The sequence below is a fragment of the Ambystoma mexicanum genome, chromosome 5p (assembly GCF_040938575.1).
Source record: "Ambystoma mexicanum isolate Mex_15411 chromosome 5p, UKY_AmexF1_1, whole genome shotgun sequence".
NCBI lineage: Eukaryota > Metazoa > Chordata > Amphibia > Caudata > Ambystomatidae > Ambystoma > Ambystoma mexicanum.
The window spans coordinates 529673944-529698381 of record NC_090930.1 but is presented as its reverse complement, the minus strand read 5'-3'; positions in this window follow the sequence as shown (position 1 = coordinate 529698381).

The following is a 24438-nucleotide window of genomic DNA, read 5'->3' as shown; positions in this document are numbered from 1 at the left end:
GGATTTTCGGATTGGTGAGAACCAAACTTGCTTGGGTTCCATGTACGTTTTTTGATAAGAGGTTCCCCTTGTGTCCATGCATTAATGTACTAATGCTAGTGTCTTTTTCCCCATAGGGGCCGGGGTACGGAATGCCGGGGAACAGGCACCGACCCGAGATGAGAGGTGAAGTCCTTGTAGAAATCAGGTAAGTCTTTAATGAGCGTTTTTTGGTAATGTCTTTTCATTCGCTCATTAACGCTGATGTCTCTTTTTCCCCTTAGGGGCCGGGGTCCGGAAATGCCAGGATGCGGCGCGGACCCGAAATGAAGAGGGAATGAATCAAAAAGTAAGTCTTAACATGGAGATTTAGCTTTCCTTATTCCCTTCTCTCTCTCACCTTTTATTGTGGTCTTTTTCTCCCTAGGCGCTGGGGCGTGACTGCGAATCCGGATGATCGCTGCTGAACATGGAGGCGCCCTGTAAAGGTGAGTGGAATGCGGCGCTGCAGCGATCGACGCGATGAGCTTTTGAATAAAAGTCTTCCTTTTCAGGATTGTCGGCGAGATGTCTCTGGGATGCGGATTTAGCAGGTAAGGACTTTTCCTTCTTCTGTTATCTTCTTCACTTCCTTTGCAGGTGATCCAGGATGCTGGCAGGCGTGGCAGAAGTCAGGATGCAGGAGCAGACACGGTGAGCGTCCAGCTGCTAGATGCAGAACAACGTGAAGCACGTGTGGCTGTTCGGGTGGGGTTTAAATAGCCTTGGAAGAAGTTCCAGGTATGTATCCTTCCTCCAATCAACCCGGATGGTAAATTAGTCCCACAGGTAAAGTAGTTCCTTTCAGGCCTCAAGGAGGCCGGGATCCTGCAGCATGGTCTGCATCAGATAAGTGCACCCAAGCACTTCCATAATGAGCCTGGCGCCTATGGCGCCAGGACTGATGTCTTTTATGAGCCTGGCACCATAGGCGCCAGGACACTGTCCAAAGGGCCCCTATATGGGGTTGCTGGGTCCTTCCTTGGGGACTGGAGGTCCGCTTTCGGGACGCAGGGCTTGAACCGGCTCCCCGGGAGCGGGCATCATGACAACTGCCTCCTGCTGCCTGCACATTCTCTGCTGGCTGGGGTGCAGTCGTTGATGTGGCCACCCCTGCTGGACGTCTGACTCCCGACTGCGGCAGGGATGCCTCCTCCACCAGCCTGGCCGCACCGTCAGAGGCAGCTGCACAGGGCACCCAGGTGACTGATGGGTGGGAAGATGGAACGGAGGACGACTGGCGCATAGGGGGTTCAGTTGAGGAGGGGGTCGTAGCAAGCCCCATCAAACGGAGGAATCCGGCCTGGGTGACCTGTCCCAGTAGGCCGACGCGGTCAACGAGCCATTCGAGATGACGTGCAGTCTCCTCATGAAAAGACTGCAGGTCACCTCGCATGGCCCGTTGACGCAACGCCACACCAGTCAGGACAGGCTCAACCCAGACCCGGATAGCCACGTCCGCAGGCAGAGGAAGGCCAGTTGTCGTGAGCTCATCCCCTGCCTGAAAACAGGTCTGGACGTAGGCATCCCTGCTGGTGCAAGATGATGCAGTGACAGGATCAGGGACAGGATTGCACACAGGCACCTCTGCGGCGACCTGTGCTGCCTCCTGTCCCTGGTCCTGCACTGCACCACTAGCACCAGTGGAATCCCCACCTCCAGACCCCGTCTCTGTTGCTTGCATGGCCTCCTCCTCCACCAAACCCCCCACCAACCTGGATGACTCTGTGCCATCTTCCCCCATAGGGCCCTGTGGGGTCCCAGCTGCCCCTTCTGCTGCCGAGGAGTCCAACTCCGACCTTCGCCTCTTGGACCTCCCCCCGGCAGTTGCGGCCAGGGACGTGGCACCGGACTCCTCACTCCCCGACGAGATCACAACCTGGGAGGGGAGCCGGGCCTTGCGTCTCCGGCTGGCGGTGCGATCCCCGCCGCTGTGCTCCACAGCACCTTCTCTGCCCTCTTCATCAGTTGACACTGCAGACGGGGAGAAATTAAACACAGGCATCAGGGCACTGTACAATGGACACATACACACATGACAGTTGCACATGAGTGGCATTGGCAAACCTCAGACATGGCATCACAATCGGCAACACACATGTCATTTCTACATGCACACATGAGCCATACCACAGCCACATCGCAACTGCCAGCACCATCCATACACATACAACAGCATGTGCAGGCAAAGGTGAGCCAGACATCACATGCAACACAAGGAGTGCACTACACATGCACGCACACCACCACACTTGCATGCATGTGTACACCTGGGTGCCCTGTGCAGCTGCCTCTGGCGGTGCGGCCAGGCTGGTGGAGGAGGCATCCCTGCCGCAGTCGGGAGTCAGACGTCCAGCAGGGGTGGCCACATCAACGACTGCACCCCAGCCAGCGGAGGATGTGCAGGCAGCAGGAGGCAGTGCACGGGCAGAGGCGCAGCAGCAGCAACGTGGTGGGAGTCATGATGGCTCGGGGCCTTCCACATCGGAGGGGCAGGCATCGGCCGGAGGGCAGGAGGACCCAGGACGGGAAGTGTCTTCCGTGTGGCAGCGGTTGGGCCACGCCATAGATGCGGAGCGGCAGCAGGCGGAAGAGGCACGGCTCACGATGGTCAGGGCGGAGAACTCCATGCGGAGGGCCCTGAGGTGTGCCGAGTGCCTCGAGGCAATCCGCAGGGAGTTTGGGGGGAACATGTGGACGGCCCTGCGGACCCTCGGGGCCATGGAGGAGGAGCACCTCCGGGACATTGAGCAGGAGTTTGATGATGCCCTGGCCCGGAACATCCCGAAGTGAGCCGTCGGACTAGCCCGCTGCCCTTGTAAATAGTTCTATAGTTAGTGTTAGGTTTCCTTTGGTTTAGCATTTTTTTGACCTTTTGGACAATGGGCCACATTTTTGTATATTGTTATTTTTTTTTAGGTAGTGTTATTAGATAGGTTTCATTTCTTCGGTTGGAATCATGGACCCTGGATTGTTTATCTGTACATAGTTGACTTTTGGATTTTCAATTTTTATTATGATTTCGCCATGGAGCAATGGTTTTCGATTTTAATTTTCCATTGGATTTACTTTTGTGGACTGTGACTTTGGACACCTTTCCTTTGCATTATGATTTGTGGTTTTGCATTATTTCACGGACCTGCTGGTTTTTTTTTTTTTTAAATTTCTATTATTGTTTGTTTATTTTTGATTCATTATGTTGCTTTTAATACATATTTTTTATTCAAAGTTCAATGTGTAGTATCATCTCATTGGTTTCATGCATTTCATGATATGGGTTTTGACATTCACTGACACCCATTGGGTGTATGTGAGGGACATGTGTTCATTTCCAAACTTGCAATTGGGCTTCTATCATGTTTTTGCCATTTCTAAGTTGGTGGATGCAATACTCGGGTGGGTGTTTGGCATTTGGAGGCTGACCATAAGGGCCAGGGATCTACATTGTGGTGACATGTTGGCTGGGGGACATGAGCGGGGGCCTGGTGGAGGCTGCCCCTGGTGGCTGGGGGGTGGGGGTGGTGGGAGACATGAGTGGGGGCCTGGTGGAGGCTGCCCCTGCACTGCTGGGGGGTGGGGGTGGTGGGAGACATGAGTGGGGGCCTGGTGGAGGCTGCCCCTGGTGGCTGGGGGGTGGGGGTGGTGGGAGACATGAGTGGGGACCTGGTGGAGGCTGCCCCTGCACTGCTGGGGGGTGGGGGTGATAGGGGACATGAGTGGGGGTCTGGTGGAGGCTGCCCCTGCACTGCTGGGGGTGGGGGTGTAGGGAGACATGAGTGTGGGCCTGGTGGAGGCTGCCCCTGGTGGCTGGGGGGTGGGGGTGGTGGGAGACATGAGTGGGGGCCTGGTGGAGGCTGCCCCTGCACTGCTGAGGGATGGGGGTGCAGGGAGACATGAGTGTGGGCCTGGTGGAGGCTGCCCCTGGTGGCTGGGGGGTGGGGGTGGTGGGAGACATGAGTGGGGGCCTGGTGGAGGCTGCCCCTGCACTGCTGGGGGGTGGGGGTGATAGGGGACATGAGTGGGGGCCTGGTGGAGGCTGCCCCTTGTGGGTGGGGGGTGGGGGTGATAGGGGACATGAGTGGGGGCCTGGTGGAGGCTGCCACTGGTGGCTGGGGGGTGGGCGTGATAGGGGACATGAGTGGGGGCCTGGTGGAGGCTGCCCCTGCACTGCTGAGGGGTGGGGGTGCAGGGAGACATGAGTGGGGGCCTGGTGGAGGCTGCCCCTGGTGGCTGGGGGGTGGGGGTGGTGGGAGACATGAGTGGGGGCCTGGTGGAGGCTGCCCCTGCACTGCTGGGGGGTGGGGGTGATAGGGGACATGAGTGGGGGCCTGGTTGAGGCTGCCCCTGGTGGGTGGGGGTGATAGGGGACATGAGTGGGGGCCTGGTGGAGGCTGCCCCTGCACTGCTGAGGGGTGGGGGTGCAGGGAGACATGAGTGGGGGCCTGGTGGCTGGGGGGTGGGGGTGGTGGGAGACATGAGTGGGGGCCTGGTGGAGGCTGCCCCTGCACTGCTGGGGGGTGGGAGTGATAGGGGACATGAGTGGGGGCCTGGTGGAGGCTGCCCCTGGTGGGTGGGGGGTGGGGACGATAGGGGACATGAGTGGGGACCTGGTGGAGGCTGCCCCTGGTGGCTGGGGGTGGGCGTGATAGGGGACATGAGTGGGGGCATGGTGGAGGCTGCCCCTGCACTGCTGGGGGGTGGGGGTGGTGGTAGACATGGGTGGGGGCCTGGTGGAGGCTGCCCCTGGTGGCTGGGGGTACAGGGAGACATGAGTGGGGGCCTGGTGGAGGCTGCCCCTGCACTGCTGGGGGTGGGGGTGGTGGGAGACATGAGTGGGGGCCTGGTGGAGGCTGCCCCTGGTGGCTGGGGGGTGGGGGTGGTGGGAGACATGAGTGGGGGCCTGGTGGAGGCTGCCCCTGCACTGCTGGGGGGTGGGGGTGCAGGGAGACATGAGTGGGGGCCTGGTGGAGGCTGCTCCTGGTGGCTGGGGGTGGGGGTGGTGGGAGACATGAATGGGGGCCTGGTGGAGGCTGCCCCTGCACTGCTGGCGGGTGGGGGTGGTGGGAGACATGAGTGGGGGCCTGGTGGAGGCTGCCCCTGCACTGCTGGGGGGTGGGGTGGTGGTAGACATGGGTGGGGGCCTGGTGGAGGCTGCCCCTGGTGGCTGGGGGGTGGGGGTGGTGGGAGACATGGGTGGGGGCCTGGTGGAGGCTGCCCCTGCACTGCTGGGGGGTGGGGGTGATAGGGGACATGAGTGGGGGCCTGGTGGAGGCTGCCCCTGGTGGGTGGGGGGTGGGGGTGATAGGGGACATGGGTGGGGGCCTGGTGGAGGCTGCCCCTGGTGGCTGGGGGGTGGTGTTGATAGGGGACATGAGTGGGGGCATGGTGGAGGCTGCCCCTGCACTGCTGGGGGTGGGGGTGGTGGTAGACATGAGTGGGGGCCTGTTGGAGGCTGCCCCTGCAGTGCTGGGGGGTGGGGGGGTGTTAGACATGGGTGGGGGCCTGGTGGAGGCTGCCCCTGGTGGCTGGGGGGTGGGGGTGATAGGGGACATGAGTGGGGGCCTGGTGGAGGCTGCCCCTGGTGGCTGGGGGGTGGGGGTGCAGGGAGACATGAGTGGGGGCCTGGTGGAGGCTGCCCCTGGTGGCTGGGGGGTGGGAGACATGAGTGGGGGCCTGGTGGAGGCTGCCCCTGCACTGCTGGGGGGTGGGGGTGCAGGGAGACATGAGTGGGGGCCTGGTGGAGGCTGCCCCTGGTGGCTGGGGGGTGGGGGTGGTGGGAGACATGAGTGGGGGCCTGGTGGAGGCTGCCCCTGCACTGCTGGGGGGTGGGGGTGCAGGAAGACATGAGTGGGGGCCTGGTGGAGGCTGCCCCTGGTGGCTGGGGGGTGGGGGTGGTGGGAGACATGAGTGGGGGCCTGGTGGAGGCTGCCCCTGCAGTGCTGGGGGGTGGGGGTGGTGAGAGACATGAGTGGGGGCCTGGTGGAGGCTGCCCCTGCACTGCTGGGGGGTGGGGGTGGTGGCAGACATGGGTGGGGGCCTGGTGGAGGCTGCCCCTGGTGGCTGTGGGGTGGGGGTGGTGGGAGACAAGAGTGGGGGCCTGGTGGAGGCTGCCCCTGCACTGCTGGGGGATGGGGGTGGTGGGAGACATGAGTGGGGGCCTGGTGGAGGCTGCCCCTGCACTGCTGGGGGATGGGGGTGATAGGGGACATGAGTGGGGGCCTGGCGGAGGCTGCCCCTGGTGGGTGGGGGGTGGGGGTGATAGGGGACATGAGTGGGGGCCTGGTGGAGGCTGCCCCTGGTGGCTGGGGGGTGGGGGTGATAGGGGACATGAGTGGGGGCCTGGTGGAGGCTGCCCCTGCACTGCCGGGGTGTGGGGGTGGTGGGAGACATGAGTGGGGGCCTGGTGGAGGCTGCCACTGCACTGCTGTTGGGTGGGGGTGGTGGTAGACATGGGTGGGGGCCTGGTGGAGGCTGCCCCTGGTGGCTGGGCGGTGGGGGTGCAGGGAGACATGAGTGGGGGCCTGGTGGAGGCTGCCCCTGCACTGCTGGGGGTGGGGGTGATTGGAGACATGGGTGGGGGCCTGGTGGAGGCTGCCCCTGGTGGCTGGGGGTGCAGGGGGACATGCTTTGGTGGGCAGTAGTGCAAGGTGACATGTGGGTTGGCTGGGGGGCATGGCCATGGTGGATGGGGTGCCTGCAGGACATGTGCAGGGAAGGCCCCTGTGGTGTGGTCAACCTGCAGGGGCAGTTGAGGGTGTAGAGGGAACACCTGGGAGGACCCACACGTGCAATTCACGTGTGGTGCTCCCCGCGCACCCCTGTAATACACGTACCCTGATGGAATCGCGTGTGATACTTCCCGCGCACCCCTGAAATACACGTACCCTGCTGATTTTGCGTGTGATACTTCCTGCGCACCCCTGAAATACACGTACCCTGCTGCTTTTGCGTGTGATACTTCCCACGCACCCCTGAAATACACGTACCCTGCTGTTTTTGCGTGTGATACTTCCCGCGCACCCCTGGAATGCACATACCCTGATGGAATCGCGTGTGATACTTCCCGCGCACCCCTGAGATACAGGTACCCTGCTGCTTTTGCGTGTGATACTTCCCATGCACCCCTGAAATACACGTACCCTGCTGCTTTTGCGTGTGATACTTCCCACACACCCCTGAAATACACGTACCCTGCTGTTTTTGCGTGTGATACTTCCCGCGCACCCCTGGAATACACGTACCCTGATGGAATCGCGTGTGATACTTCCCGCGCACCCCTGAGATACACGTACCCTGCTGCTTTTGCGTGTGATACTTCCCGCGCACCCCTGAAATACACGTACGCTGCTGCTTTTGCGTGTGTTACTTCCCACGCACCCCTGATGCACATGTACACAGGATAATCGCGTGTGGAACTTCCCGCGAACCACTGAAAGGCACGTTCCCCGCTTGGCGTTTGCTGTTTGCCAGCCCTGTGAACTGGTCCAGGGTTAGCGCAGCCCTTTGCGATTATTTGGGGATTTTTAAGGCTTTTCCTTGCGCGAGGGCGTTCTTGGGGGCGTGACTGGCGCTGCTGCAGGGTCGCTGCACCACGCTGCGCCACGGCTGTTTTTGGATGCGAAAATCCATGAATACGCTGCGCGCGTAAATCCATTTTAGAGCACGCGGCTGGCGCAGACATTCGCACGGGCACGCTGTGCGCCAGCCGCGTGCGCCACTTTTGTGCAAATTTCTATGAATTACCCTGTCAGTATGTTGACTGCTTTGCTTTTGACGCCAATAAAAAGTACAATGCCACAATACAAATATTTTCCTTGCTGACTGCAAACATTCCCAACCATGTAAGAATCCTCATCATGTAAGATTATTCATAATATCGGCAACGGCCTAAACGACAGTAAAAAATGAGATTATACAGTAAGAAAACATGTCCCTGCCAGCTGCAGAAATGCCCATTCATCCCCCATCATCATGTAAGAACAATCATCCTGCTGGTTTTTCCATTAATGCAAGTAAAAATGGCATGCCACAGTAAGAAAATAACCAGGCTGCCTACCCCATTGAAGTGCCCGCCCAGCCCCCCTACCCCTCTTCCATGTAATAACACTTATCAAGTTTGATTTGCCCAAAAATGCTAGTAAAACATGTCATGCAACTGCTAGAAAACATGAATGCTCCAATGTCCTCCCGGCTGCATTGTTGCAAACACACACAAAGCCATACACGTTCACCAGCCAGTCACACACTCCAACAGATCTCTCAATCATTCACAGGCACACCCAGAACATTCACAATGCATTCTCATTCACATGGCTCTGTAAAGAGACTCTTAAAAAAGCAATAGGAAAGATGAAGGGATTTTTAGAAAACGTTATTACTAGATTGGAGGAGCAATATGCTGGCAGCTTTATTAAACAATCACATTTGTCCAAGTCCGTAAGGCAATAAAAAGTATGCAAGCAGGTAAATCTCCTCCACCGGACGGGATTGGCGTAGAACTATATAAATCACTGTGGGGAAGCCTCTGCCTGAAGATGACTAATTTGTGTAATCACATGCTTTTGGGGGGGGGGTGCCCCCGGAATCATTTAAACATGGTTTAATTGGTATATTTCTGAATTCACGGTAGGGATCATTAGAAGTGTGGGTCTTATTGAATTATCACACTATTAAAAGTGATTGCAACATGTTTATGCAGATTCTAGATAAAGTAATTAAACTGTCATTAGGAACAAACCAGAATGGCTTTATTATGGGGAGACAGCAGACTGCAAACACTGATTCCATGGTCAACTCTTTTGAGTTGGCAGTGACTGAGCGTGAACTATTTGACATGTTTCCAATTGCAGAGGAGAACGTGTTTACAGTGGTGAACAGTGAGATTTTGTGTGTTTTATCCCCAGTTTGTTACGTCTATGCAACTTCTGTACAGGGCTCTTCAGCAGAGCTGGCATATGGTGGAGGAGGAGTGGAAGTGTATTAGTGGAACTGGGACTAGACATTGAAGATTCATCAGGAAGAGGCAATTGTGGGTTTTCTCTCTTTCGCTTATTTTTGTAATTAGACTACACAGAGATCTCGCTCTCTTCCTGAAAACTGACATCGCTAACAAAGAAGATTGAAAGGGATTTCAAGGTTTTCAATAGTAGCTAGTTATAAAATCAATAGTATAAAAATTGAGTTATTTGAATGAATACTGAAAAAATCTCCAACCAAAATCTCCCACCAAATTTGCAAGATCATAACTTATAATAAGGGATTAGGGTGCCAACTTCAAGTAAAGAGCTTTACCGTCTGAACTATTTACCTATCCTGGAGATAAATAAATAAAACACAACTAAGTAGCCGAAAATACTGTTAACATTAGTATCATATTAGTATGATTAAAATGACTATCCTCCCACAGTGTCTGATCCTTTTTCCGGCCATTACATAATAATTGAGGAAGCCTTTCTTTGACAAGCTCAATGGCCCAGTGGCATCTTTTATCTGGGAAGGCAAACGAAGTTGTATTAGTACCAGGATACTATACAGTACTGTACATGCAGGTGGATGGTGCTCCCTGCCTTACACAAATATTTCCTTGGAATAGTACAACAATTGGCTATCTACAGAGTCTCATGGACCACAGCAGCGGGGGCACCTTTGACAAAGTATTGTTTAAATTACTGAAACATCTGGCCATTAGAGGGGCTTTCTGTGTAAACCCCGAGTCATCATGGATTTTAAGAAAATCAAATTCAAACTGGTTAAAGAGGTACATCATTAGGATTCGGATTAGGCGTGTTAGTCCAGTGTTAGTAGCTAAATCCCCAATCTGTTATAACCTTATCTTACTTTTTCCCAAGTGTTCATGCCTGACAACCAATGGGATTTCCTCAATTAACAAAGTATACATTGGTTCCACTGTAAAACTCTTTAATGGTTTGAAAGAGGCAGCTGGGACAAACAATCATTTTTGTTTCTTTAGATAGCTGTAGGTAACCAGATTCCTATGTGATCATTTAACAGATATTCACTCGCCTTTGACAATGTAGTCAGTCTACTGATGAGAAGGGTAGTAAATCTGAGGCAAATCAAATTCTGAGACAGGTTGATTGTGGCAGAAATGATGAACTGAGGGGGAAGTGGCAGGTGTTGTACATTTCTTTATTCAATCCCTCATAAACAGATTCAAGTGTGCTTATTGTACTGGTTGGCAATAATCTATCAGGATGCCTCTACTACTTGCTAGCATTGTAATTCTGTCCAGGTTACTCACAAGCAGAATTTCCTGGACCTGTCCAATAATTAACTGGGGTTGGGAATTATTTGGTAAGGTTGTTAGCTTGAGAGACAACATTTCATAGTTGACTTCGATTACTGGGGATTGCTCCTGTGAATATGCAAGGGATGGGTGCCATCTTTGTAAGTTTAGTGATGATGTAGGGAATACATTGCAACTGTGGAATCAATAATGGAAACCAATTGCTGAATTATGGTATGTTTTAGAGGTATTTTTGTATTTACTGTATTTTTCATTGATTCGTACCATTTCATAGTACAACTCTGAATAACATAAAACCATTTTTTAAACAAGTTGGGGCATGGTATCAATGAGGTTCAGGAATTTCAAATGCAGCCATCTTGAATCATTGACATCACTTCCTGTGACCATCTTGGATTGGTAACATCCCTTCCTTTGGCCAACATCACTTCCTGCAGTCATCTTGAATCGGTGACATCACAACCTGGGGCCATATTGGAATGGTGATATCACTTCCAACAGCTCTCTTGAGACCCCATTCTCCAGCTGTAGGAAACAAGAAATTCCTCTGGGAAAACCAATCAGGAAGAGATTGCCTCATCCCAGCAACACTAGGGACAAAATCAGAGAGACCAACCACTGACAGACTTGGAGATTAGGTGACGGGAGCATGTTACATCACTTTTGAACTCCATAGGGGTGTACGGTCAGGAGCATCCAAGTTGAGAGTGGAACAGTGAAGGGCGAAGACCAGCCATTGACCAGCCTCTATGCGTCTTCGCCTCTTCTCTTTTGTCTTCCTCCCTGCTGCATCTATGATTACCTCTAGCTTGCTAATTACTGTGCTGTCTCTCCACTCTGCAGTACTCACATATTATGCATTCTCTCCTGCTGCTCTTCCTACTCACCTCTCCCTACGCTTTCCGCAATCAGGCTACAACTTCCTCTTTTCCTATCCCATCTTAAAACTCACATCTCGCAACTCCCACTACTACATCTTTCTTGCACCTCCTACTTCCAACAAACAAATCCGACGAGCTAACCATACCTCTGCTAACGCCTATCCACCTTGTCTCCCTTCCTCTGAGACTCAATGTCTCTACTCTTCCTTACAGCATCAACAGAAAATTGCACTCTGGAATGCTCAGTCTTTATACAACAAAACATCATTTATCACTGACTACTTTCATGCTAACTCTCCTCCCCTAGATCTCATTACTGTCACTGATACCAGGATTTCTCAATCTGACACTGACACTCTGGCAGCCCTACATGACTCCAAACTATCCTTCAGTCACTCTTGTTATCTGACTGGCAGAGTTGGAGACATTGGGCACCTATTTTTGCCACCTCAACACCTCACAGATCTTCAATGCAATGTCCTCATCTCCCGCTTTTGAATTCACCATCTATACTATTGCTCCACCTCACTCGGTTCACATCATCTCCATCTATCACCCTCCTGGTCCCACTGGACCATTCTTTGATGAACTTGGGCAACTTCTTGATTCTCTTTCCACTAAACATCACCTCATACCCTTAGGTGATTTTAACTTTCCCGCTCCAACCACTTCTCATCAATCTGAATTTCAGTCTTTTCTTAGTGATCACACTCTCCACACTATGCATAACCTACCTACCCACAACAGGGGTAACTCCTTGGAACTCTTATTCATCTCAACCTCGCTCTCATCCAATAATACATCTGTCACACCATCAGTATCTGAGCACTCCATTGTTTCCACCACCATCTTCTTTCCACCCTATGAACACTCCTTACCACTTGACTCACCTATTTCTAAAAGGAAATGTAAACCATCTGCCATTCCTCCCTTTCACTCAGACATCCATTTCTCACTTTCCACCTTCACACCTGAAGCCTCTTCCACTAACACAGTCTTCTCTAGTTTCCTATTCCTACTATATGACTCATTCGCCTCTTACTTCCCACTACTAACTTTCACTTCCCAAGTATCATGGGTGACCACATTCATATGATGTTTACACACAGGCATGAATCGGATGCTGCACAAATGCAGCCATATCCACTCACATGAGGACCTGCAACTCTACCTATCTGCCCTGAACTCTCTCTCAAGTGCTCTCTTGGTAGAGTGAAAAAGGGAATTCTACCTCACCCTTATTAACTCTTACTCCAAACATCCTTGCCTGCTACAGGGCACCCCAAACTCACTGCTCACTCCTTCTAAACATATGACTATCAACTCCACTCTCACAGCTAATAACCCAGCTGAATAGTATGATGCAAACATTTAAAAATGTAGAGACTCTCTCCTGACCTCCCTCACATTCCCTCCTCCTAAATTCTGTACTCTGTCTACTCTACCATCATACTCTGCCTCTTTCACCCACTTTAGTCACACTAATACTGAAAAGTCATATGTACCGATGTAGGCTAACCCCTCTTGTGCCCCATTTGACCCTCGTGCTCCTCAGCTAGTCAAGCCTATTGCCCCTTTAATGGCCTCTCACCTCGCTGGACTCTTCAACCTGTCCTTTGACTTTGCTTTCAGTATATTTTCAAAGCGACAACAGGTATCTCTCTCCTAAAAAAAGCAAGAGGTTGACAGAACCTACCAGCTAATTTTCACCCGTTTTCACACATTACTCAAAAGTACTTGAAAGGGTTGTGTTCAACCGTCTTACACATTTGTTAGACGTCCACATCTTTCGAGACCACCCACAAGCAGGTTTCCGCTCCTGTTACTACACAGACACTGCTCTCATGAATGTCTCCTACTTCATCACCTCTATTAAGCACTCCAACCTATCCACTACATTATTTCTCCTTGACCTGTCCGTTGCCTTTGACACTGTTGATCACTCTGATCTCCGTAATACTCTCTCTTTTCTTGGTGTTCCCAATTGAGTCCTTGCCTGAGTAGAATCCTACCTGGCACCTTGCCAAATCTCTTTCTTCTGGAACAACAACACCTCTGAACTCACTCCTTTAACTGTTGGTGTTCCAGAAGACTTTGTCTTGGCTCCCCTCCTCTTTATACTGTGAACCTCTGTTCTTGGGGCACTCATTTCCTCCTTTTGGTTCTTGTACCAACTCTTCATGGATAACACCCAAATCTTCTCTTTTCACAAATTCTCCTCTGATCTCTATATCAAAGTTTCCAACTGTATCTCTGCCATTAAATATTGGAAGGCATCGTACTGTCTGATGTTAAACTCTACCAAAACAGAGATACTTTTCTTCCCTGCCAAATACTCCCTCTCATCTCTGCCCATGCCTATCCAGTTGCCACCTGACACTCTCCCCTATTATTCTTCAGCTAGAAAACTCTGCCTCATCTATGACCCTCCTCACACCTTCTCTACTTTCATCTCCAAAACTGCAATGCCGGCTTGCCTCAACCTCCCAAATATTAGGAGAATCAGGCACCTGCTTCCTTTCAAACCTCCAAGCATATCTTAACCACTCCTCTCTTCTCTAAACTAGACTACAGTGCCAGCATCCTCTTTGGTCTCCCCAACTATGCTTATTGTCCTCTCGACAAGTTCATTAACTTCACTACCAGCACTCTCTTTCAACTCCCTCACTTCACACCTACTTCCTCGTACCATCACCAGGCTGGATGGCTGACGATGCAAAGAAGGCCAGATATAGATGTCTGCTACTGGTTCACTACTTTTTGCCATGCATAATAAGCAATCTTCTATTCTTATTCTACTTGATATTTCTGCTGCGTTCGGCACTGTTGATCCTACCATTTTACTTTCTCTTCTGTCAAATCTTGGTTTATCTGGGTCTGTGCTCAGATGGTTTAATTCGTATCTCTCTGACCGCACATATTCAATTTCTTGGCCTGCCCAATTCTGCTCTTCCTATCCACTGCTTTATGGTGTACCACATGGTTCTATCTTAGGACCTCTTCTCTTTATATACCATTTGTTTGTATGATCTTATCTCCTCATTTAATCTTTCCTTTTATTTTCACTCTGATGATTGATAAATCTTTTTCTCTTTCTCTGCATTTTCCTCTTCCTTTCATAACACTGTTTCTTCTTGTTTGCTTGCGTTTAAGTCCTGTATAGCTTCTCAATTTCTTCATCTTAATACCTCTAAAACAGAGGTTCCTTTCTTTCCTTCCTCTTCTTCTTCTTCTTCTTCTTCTTCTTCTTCTTCTTCTTCTTCTTCTTCTTCTTCTTCCCCTTCCCATGCCATGCCACTCCTCTCTCTGCTCTTCTGTTCCCCCCATCTGTTCTTTCCTTTTCTTCCTCTTCTTGAAATCTTGGTGTCATCTTTGACCCTTCTCTTTCCTTTTCTCTACACATTTTGAATTCTGCAAATGTTCATCTCTATATTCTTTGGCACGCTCATCCTTTTCTTTCTTTTCAGGCTACTACACATTTGATCTATTCACTTGTCTTTTCTCATCTGAACTATTGCTCTGTTCTTTCATTAGGTCTTGCTAAGTATCATCTCACCCCTCTAAGTTCTGTTTTCAATTGTGCTATCTGTCTTTTTTCAGCTGCTCATTCGCTCTTCTGTTACTCCTTCTCTTCGTTCTGCTTCCATGCTTTCTTTTGATGTTTTATTAATTTCTTTGCTTTGTCTATGAAGCTCTTTATGGTCTGGCTCCTTATATCATTGTTCTCTTGTCTCCTTTTACTCCCCTCCTCGTTCTCAATCTCCTTTACTCCTCTCTGTTCCCAAACCGCCTGGTGCCTCTTCTCAATTTTGTTGCTTTTCTCACCTTGCACCTAAGCATTGGAATGGTCTTCCGTTATCTATGCGTGCCTCTTCTTCCTATCATATCTCCTGTTCTCAATTAAAAACTCAGCTCCTTCTTTCTCTTTCTTCTGTTTAATCTCTTGATTTTGCCATTATTGTCATTTTTTATTGTACCAATGTAACTAAGAGCTTTTTTCCTTCCTGTATATAAATAAATATATTAATATAACTTCAAGACTCTGCCCTATTGTTTAATGATAGAGAGGACTTCGGTGGAGCATGTGTTTGAGGCACCTTTTAATTAATATGGTTTAGGGTGGGTCTAGGTCAAATCGTTCCTACTAATGAGAACTGGGTCAGGCTTTAATCAGACCATAAAAGATGATGACAGTCCCGCAGATGTATATATTCACTGAGAACAAGAGGCGGAGGCAGTGGGCTGTATTGTGGATGGTTATTTACCCAATTAAGGAGAATTCAAGTATATTAATAGACTCAGCAATTCTTTGCTCATAGGATTTTATAGTGTCCTCTGCCCATATATTCAGATTTGTTGGAGACTGTTAGGATGTGCCTTGGTTGGAGGGAAGTATATCACTCTTCTGTTGAAGAAGGAGTCGAAACTAGGAATACACATAAGAAGGGTGCATTGAATGGAGTTGTAATGCAGTCCAGAAATGTTCTTTCAAGTGATGCTGTCTGAGAACATCACTGCACCCTCACTGCCATTGTCAGTTTTCCTATTTAAGCAACGTATTGTGCAGTACATGGTGAGGAGTTCGAAGAGAGTGGCAGGTGATGCATATATGGGCCATGCCTCTGTGCGAGAAGGTATGTAAGGAGTAGGTAAAGATGATTTTGTTGATGTTAGGAATATTGGTTTAATACAACAAAATAAAATAAGGATCTCAGGAAGGCGTCAGATAGAGCTGTATTGTCTTAAGGGGCCAGGATTCACTGTAGAATGTAGAATGATTTATTTGACTACAATATGATAATAGGGCAAATGTGGCTTTAGAGGCAGAGGCAACATATACTAACTTTATTTCCGAGTAGAGAGTGGGGCCCAGCCTTGATTATCCTTAGAATGTGCCCGAGTTTGATTATTTGCAAACTTTACCTGTGGAATTACACAGGTTGAAAGGTGGCGAGTGGGAGACTCCCTGTGCCTGGGAGCATTATGTAGGAAAAGGATTCTTGGTGGACAGTGGAACTCGCAGATTGGGGATTGAAAGTTCAAGAAGGTCGCTGGATTTTGAAGTGATTACAGTTCTAGAGGAATGAAAACAGGTTGCAGTACTTATCTTTAATCTTTATTTCCCACAAATATAAACAAAGCAGACTGGGTTGTGGGTAGCAGCACACTAGCCAAACAGGGAGCAGATCTATTGGAATTACTGCTATTGTGAAAGTGTCCAGGTGAGTCTGCTGGCTGCATGAGCTGGGACATGCCTGGGACATGCCGTTTTGCAAAGTCCGACCACTTGGTCTCAAACCTGGACATTGCAATTTTAAAGATGGTTTAGTAAACACACATACTACCGATGTCTGCTGCTCTGAAAAAACGTATCGGCTTCAGGGGCTTGTAAACGAAACCAGGAATTAATTTTGGGAAACCAAACCTTTGAGACCAGACTAATCCAAGGAAGAGAAATGAGGAAAAAAAGTTCAAATCACTAAGTGCTGCCAGATAGACCATAATTCATCTATTGAGACCCTGATGTGATTCAGCACCTCCACACTGCCAAGTTGACTATCCTCTATTTCTTTTTCAACCCTTAACCCTACCAATCTCACCCTTTGTTTTGAGATGAATAAACTATATCATATTTCAATTTTTATGTGTGCAAGGGTTTGGGTTATCTTCTTGACAATACACACAACAGCGGATATGGCCATGTGCCCCTTTACCTTTACTGTGCATCGATGGTATAGTGTTATTACTTGTTTAGACTGGTCTACATTAAATGTAGGCCAGTCTAGCCATATACTAACAGTTATCATGTTTGCTTTATCATCAAGGGTAAAGCAAACATGATAAGTGAAGTGTTATTATGTTGCTATACTGGCCAACATTCATTTTAGGCCAGTCTAGTAACGTATTAACAATTATCATGTTTGCTTTAACATTGATGCCCAGTAACTGTGTATGTATCAAAGTTAAAGCAAACTTGATAAGTGCTATTATGTGGCTAGAGTGGCCTACATGCAATTGGTGCATCAGTCATGCACAGTCATGGAAGGTAAAGCAAATATGATAAGTGTTATTATGCATCTAGACTGGCCTACGTTGGATGTAGGCCAGTCTAGCCATGTAATAACACTTGCAATGTTTGTTTTACCCTTGAGGCACATTTATTGTGCATCAAGGGTAAAGCAAACATGCTAAGTGTCATTAGGTGGCTAGAGTAGACTCGCCTACATTGGATGTAGGCTGAGCTAGCCATGTAATAACACTTATCATGTTTACTATACCCTTGATGCCAAGTAAAAATATCATTCCATATGAAGAAATGATATTTCGACTGGCACTAGTAGCCTGCATATACTTTCTTAATGTGACATGTCATTGTTTTGCTTGCATCAAGGGTTAAGCAACCATGATACGTTTTATTGTTTGGCTAGACTGGCCTACATTAGTAGTGCAAGTTTGTATTTACTTTCTTAATGAGACATGACATTTCTCCTGGGCATCAAGGTAAATCAGACAATATGAGTGTTATTATGTGGCTAGGATAGCCTACGTTAGTGGTGCAAGTCTCTATATACTGTCTTACTGTGGCATGACATGTTTTACTTGTCATCAAAGGCAATACAAACACAATAAGCTTTATTACGTGGCAAGACCGGCCTACATTGGTGGCTTCAGTGTGCATTCACTTTCTTTCTGTGCCATGTTATTTGGTACCTTTCACGTGGCATCCAGGGTAATGCAAACACAATTGGCCCTCATTAGGACCCTGGCGTTAAGGGGTTAACGGTGCCGTAAAAGGCTGCGGCACCGTTAACCCCTTAACGCCTTACTACGAGGTCCCTTTGTGGCTCCCGACCTTAATGGCTGGTCTGGACCAGCCGTTAAAGTAGGGACCCGCAAAGGGACCTTGATGGCAATTGCGGTACCGCAATTTGCGATACCGTAATTGCCGCCTTCCCCATTCCCATTGAGCCCTATGGGGCAAAAATGGGAATGGGGAAGGGCCATGGAGAAATGGGGAATTACCGCCCGCCAACTTTGGAATGGGGTGGTAATTTCCCCTTTCTCCATGGCGGACTCCGGCATGGACCATGGTGCTAAAAGCACCATGGTTTAGCGCTGGAGTCCTAATGAGGGCCCCTGGCATTAAGGGGTTAACGGTGCCGTAAAAGGCTGCAGCGCCGTTAACCCCTTAACGCCTTACTACGAGGTCCCTTTGCGGCTCCCAACCTTAACGTCTGGTCTGGACCAGCCGTTAAAGTAGGGACACGCAAAGGGACCTTGATGGCAATTTCGGTACAACAATTTGCGGTACCGTAATTGCCACCTTCCCCATTCCCATTGAGCCCTATGGGGCAAAAATGGGAATGGGGAAGGGCCATTTAGAAAGGGGGAATTACCGCCCCGCCAACCTTGGAATGGGGTGGTAATTCCCCCTTTCTCCATGGCGGACTCCGGCATGGACCATGGTGCTAATAGCACCATGGTTTAGCGCCGGAGTCCTAATGAGGGCCAATGAGTGTTATTATGTGGTTAAACAGGCTTACATTGGTGGCTCCATTCTAGCCATATATTCTTTGTGTGTCATGGCATTTTTCTAATTGACATGAAGTAACAAAGCAAACAAAAGTCTGATTATGTGCTACATTTGCCTATTTTGGTATAGCCAGTCTGGATATACTTTGTTTCTGCGGCTTGGAATTCTCTACTGGCTAGGAGACATTCAATGCCATGTAGTAGTGCAGTCTACATAGACATGTATGATCACAGCCAGCATGAATATTGTATATGTTGTGGGAAGAGGCATAGTGAAAAGGTGTTGGCAAATGGTCCTGTGCACGGTTGGTGACTTGCATCTTTTGGGTTTTTCCATCTGCTACCATACAAAACCGACTGCAAACTGTGTGGCTGTTTACCCAATTTTTCACAGAAAGTGCTGCAAAATGCAAAATTTTAACCCATTATTTAAAAAATGTTCTCAGGGAGAAAATCCAACCAGATCCTCTCTGTTTGGTTCGGACTCCCTCTCTGTGCTCACCATATTCTGCACATATATTTACACCACTTCTGTTAAAAAATTCACCAGTCATCACTATATAAAATACCTTTGTGTCAATTCAAATCAATTTGTATGCTTCTTTTAGTTGTTTAACTGGTTCAAACTATGAAAGCAACTACAAAGTTCCCTGCGAGTGACCCCCCTAAAGGTTCTGAACCTACCCAGTGAGTTTTTCTGACAGTGACAGATTCCTGGCAAAAATGTGTGTCTGTTACCAATACGCTTGACATCTAATCTCTAGTGCTTTAAACAACCAGAAGTAAGATTTCAGAGTTATACAGTTATCACTATTGAAAAGTGTGTTTGCTGTGTGCTTAGTTAATACAAATAGCTGCGTCACAGACTTACACCCACACAGCAGCCGAGTGACTGTCAACAAGCCATCCTAGTTGTTATTGTCTCTGATTATTCAAGCTGATCAGAAATTCTCTTTTCTTAGAATCACTTTCAGCAGATGCCACAAACTGCTTGTCCCATGACAGATGCACATTAGAGATGCCCTTGGCAATGCCCCAAAATAAGTGTCCTTTGACAGCCACTGCTCTCACAAAGACACCTGCAATGCAGCTGGTCTATCTTGTTCGCTTTTGTTGTCGACTTGCATTTTCCACTCGCGCTATAGATGTCATATTAGGCTGTATTTGTGCTCCTTTATGTAGACAATGCCTTATTATGAGTTTGGCGGTAAATCCAGAGGATTGCTACTACTGACACTGGGCCTCATTACGACCCTGGCGGAGGACCATGGTGCAATTTGCACCATGGTCCATGGCGCAGAGCTGCCAACTCCGCCATGGGGGTTGGCGGACTTACCGCCCCATTCCGACCTTGGCGGGGTGGTTAGTCCCCAATCCCCATTTACCCTTCCCCATTCCCATTTTTGCCCCATAGGGTATAATGGGAGTGGGGAAGGCGTTAATTACGCCACCGTAGATTACGGTGGCGTAATTAACAAGAGGTCCCGTAGCGCCATGGATTTTTCCGCCCGGAAAATCCGGGCGTAAAAATCACCATGGCGCTACGGAAAGTCGTAATCTGGCGGAGAGGTACGCCATGCATTACGCTGGCGTAAACCCCTCTCCGCCAGGGTCGTAATGAGGGCCACTGTATCCAGTGGGATTATCGCCATATAAAGAGTGGTGCAATGGCAGAGTTAGTCCCTGTTTTTAAAGCTCATAGGACTCCATGGGGATTTTGGAGGTTTGTTTGCAAGCTTTAATTCCACCACAGTAAATCCTCCATTATTGGGTGATAAAGTGGGGGATTTATTGCCAACTACATGCTGCAGGAAAGTCCTCCACTTCATCACCAATCTTTTGGTGGTCTGGCAAATGTGGCAGTAAATCTTTTACTGTCAAAAACATGGAATTAGCAGACTTATAGGCACATATTTACCACACTGCCAAACGAGTAATGCAGCCCATGGTGTAGTGGCCCTGCAATCATGCAGCGGGCAGACGGCAGGGGGCACTCTGGCGAGTCCAGATCCCCAGACAACAACACCAGTGCTGGGGGCACCCAGCTTACACCAACCTCGTCTCTGGGGGCACCCAGGCCGGGAACACAGCACAGGCCATGGTCACACAGCGGGCCAGACACAGGACTCTGAGTTGCCACTTCCAGGGGCTCTGGTGCAGTGCATTGCACACGCATGCAGAGCCTGTTTTATTAGCATGGGTCATGGCAAAGTCATAACCCGTGTTCTTAAAGGGGCAACATGCCCACAGTTAAATGGGCGATACACAACACTCCACCTTTATTATAACAAAACCAAAACAAACACAATAACAGTGGCCCTGCAACCGAGCCCACAACTTTTGGTGCATTTGAATATGCGCACCACTACTGTCACTTACAAAACCACAGAAAACTTGGGTGCTCTCCAGTCCACGCCCCACTGGAGGCCCAGCTGCCCTTTTCCAGATCAGAATATTCCCGGATCAAACTGTCCTTCCTGGGGAGTTATGCTTCAGCCTCCCTGAATTTGCTGGAGATGCCCCTGGCCACTTGTATCGCTGCAGGACAAAAAGAGCACATCCTCGACTTCATCCTCTTCTGCATAATGGTACTGCCTCCTCTGGTCTTCTGCTACTTGGACCGTAGCTGTTCTGGGCGGCTTCCTCCCTGTAGCCTTTCTTGACCCACTCCCTGCTGCCGGCCCCACTATACTGACAGGTGATGGGGCAGGGCACACCCATGAGAAGTGATCTTCTATTCCACATCTCCTGCACATATGCGGGCATAACATGGCACCTGTCTCTCTCCTTGGCCACTCTGCTTTTCTTGGTGGCCTACCTCCTTGCCACTTGCCCACGACCAACACTTCTTCCAATTTTACCCGTTGCATGAGAGCTTCTAACTTGAGCTGCTGCCTGGAGATGTCCATAGCCGAGGCACGCACCTCCGCCAGCTTCTGGGCACAGCCCAATTCTAGGATTCGGTCAAGGCCCATTCGTGGCATCCTGAGGACCTGCTTCCGCAGCTTGGCAGCGCTACAGCCGTAGATTATCTGAGCACTGATCTCATCATCCTCGAAGTTGCCCAGAGCGCATGACAACGCGATGCCCCGAAGCTTGCCATGAAATGCACTGAGGCTCTTCCCTTCCTCTTGTCACATGCATCTCATCCTGAACCGTTCATAATCCTGGTTGATCATGGGCATAAAGTATTTGTTCAGTACGGCAATGGCTGAGTCATATAATTGGTCTCTGGACCGCAAGGTTTTGAATAGTCTCTGGACAGCCGGACCGGCTGAATTCAGGACGGCCTCAAAATATGGCTCCAGGTTCTCCACCCACGCCGTCCACCAGGGTCCCAGGCTGGCAGGTGCTCCTACCACATCGAACGGGTAAAGGGGCGCAAGCTGCCCATTCTGTCGATATGCCCCTTCATTTTACTCATTCCACATGCTTGGTACTCAACGTCGCACAGGTCCTTACCAACAGGGCGCACAAGCACTCCCTTGGAGCCGCTACCCTGTGGCATCTCCTCGTGGAGACCTTGTTGCTTGATGCAGAGTGCCGTCCTCCACAGCACTACACCAGGCATGTGGGTGCTGTACTGGCCACACCCCACCCAGAAAGATTAATTTATCAATTTCACTATGTCTTCTGATCCAGATAAAATTCCATTCTTGGATCTTGAAATCTACAGATCCACAGAGAATAATTTAGGTACCAATCTGTTCTGTAGCTTTCTCCTAAAAAGTCCAAGAGAAAACCTTCCCTTTGGTCAATTCCTCAGCATCTGGCGGAATTGTAGAAAAATTGAAGATTTCGATACCAACAGCAAACAACTTAGCACCAGATTAAAAGAACGTGGTTATCCATTGCATATTACCAGAAGAGCACAGAAGAGAGCTTCCAATACCAATAGGCAGAAGTGCCTTACAAAACAACTTAAACAACATGTGAAGAAAAGCACCTGTGTGATGTCTTTCTCACCCATAACCCACCACCTCAGACAAACCATTCTTAAAAACTCGGGTATACTACATGCCAATGAGTTTACTATTAACAAACCATAGTTTGCATTCAAAAGAATTCCCCGACCTTTACGACAAGCTAGTACATACATACGAGCAACCAAAAGTCAGACAAGCTTTACAATCCACTCTATGGCATTTACCGCCAGTCATAGGCCACGTTAAATGTGGCAAATGCTCTGTATATAACTTGACTAAGGATATGAGGGAAGTGGATTTGAAGGGAAAAACATGGAAATTGAAATACATAAATAGTGTGTGTATGTTTCGGTAAGGGTCAGTTTTTAAATATATTTCTTCATGTCATTTTATCCATATAGTGTTCTTTGTGCGCAATAGCACATGATGAGAAAGAATTTGTCATTTCTATTACTTTACATCTTGTCTGTGTCCTGAAGACGGATTAAAGGGTGTACATTTGAAAAGGAATTAATATGTCAATACTTTCTCCCTTTAATTCCAGAAACACAATTTTGTGTTGACACTCATAGGAGATTGCTGTTCTAATTGATATTGCAAATAGCTATCTCATGTGTGCTACTAACAACACTAGAAGCTAAACTGTATCCCATTAATGGATGCAGTTGATATGGAAACTTGTTTCCTTTCCTATGTTACTGTTTTGATGTACATTCTAATGTTTTGCATTTTGTAACACACTGTAATTTGAGGGTTTTAGTCTGTTTTGTGAATAACATATGTTTAAAGTGATACTGACCCTATGGCTCTACTAAGTTAGGTTCAGTAGGCATACACTGAATACACCATATCTGCCCCCTCTGGGTGCGTAAAATGTGGGTAGCTTTGTGGGACTCCTCATAATTCTGTACTTTTCTCTCACCCACAAGACCCCATAAACAAAAAAGAGGTTTTTGTGCTCTAATAGCAATTACACCACCATGGAGTACTTCACAATCTTATGAAAACAGCTGAAAAGTCATGCTCTAGCCTTAAATATTACCTGGAAGGTGCTCAAAAGAAAATTGTTTATATTAATGTTAAACAGAATGAAACCACTAACAAAATTAATCAGTAAATTACAAAAAGTACTTCTAAACATGTGTAATGTCAACATAGATACCTTTTCAAACTTCTGTGAAGGTGAATGGATTCACACAAGCAGCACAGAACCATATTTCATGAACAGAAAAACCCAATTGCCATATATAGTAATGGCCGAGGGTATGAAATAGTAGAAAACACCATTATGGCACAAGAAACCCTTATCGAAAAAACGTCCCCAACAACATTTCAATCAACTGTTCCTTTCACCCAACCAATCCGTCCAGTCTACAAATGGCCCTGCAGCTCAATGTGTAACATACAACAATCCTTCAAATCTTTATGACAATTCCTCAATCACTATGTGAAAGTAAAAGACAACATTTGAATAAAACCTTTACAAACTATGGACTCCTGTCCAGTGTGCAACTACACTGGCCTGCAAGGACATTCATTAGCCTGCATTTCGGGAACTGCTTGCAAAAACACCTTCCACCACATCAGAATGTTAGGAACGCACCATTCTACTATAAAGAATCATCTGCAGAGACTGTACTTTGCAAAATGTCCTGCTTTACAACTGCAACATTTCAATAACATTCTCCTACATGGACCAGCCAAATAACTCCTTCAACAAATAGAACACATCCAAAGTAAATATTTTGGAAGTGAAAATGACTTAGAAAGTACAGTAACTTCAGAGAACATTAGCGAAAACCTTACAAACACC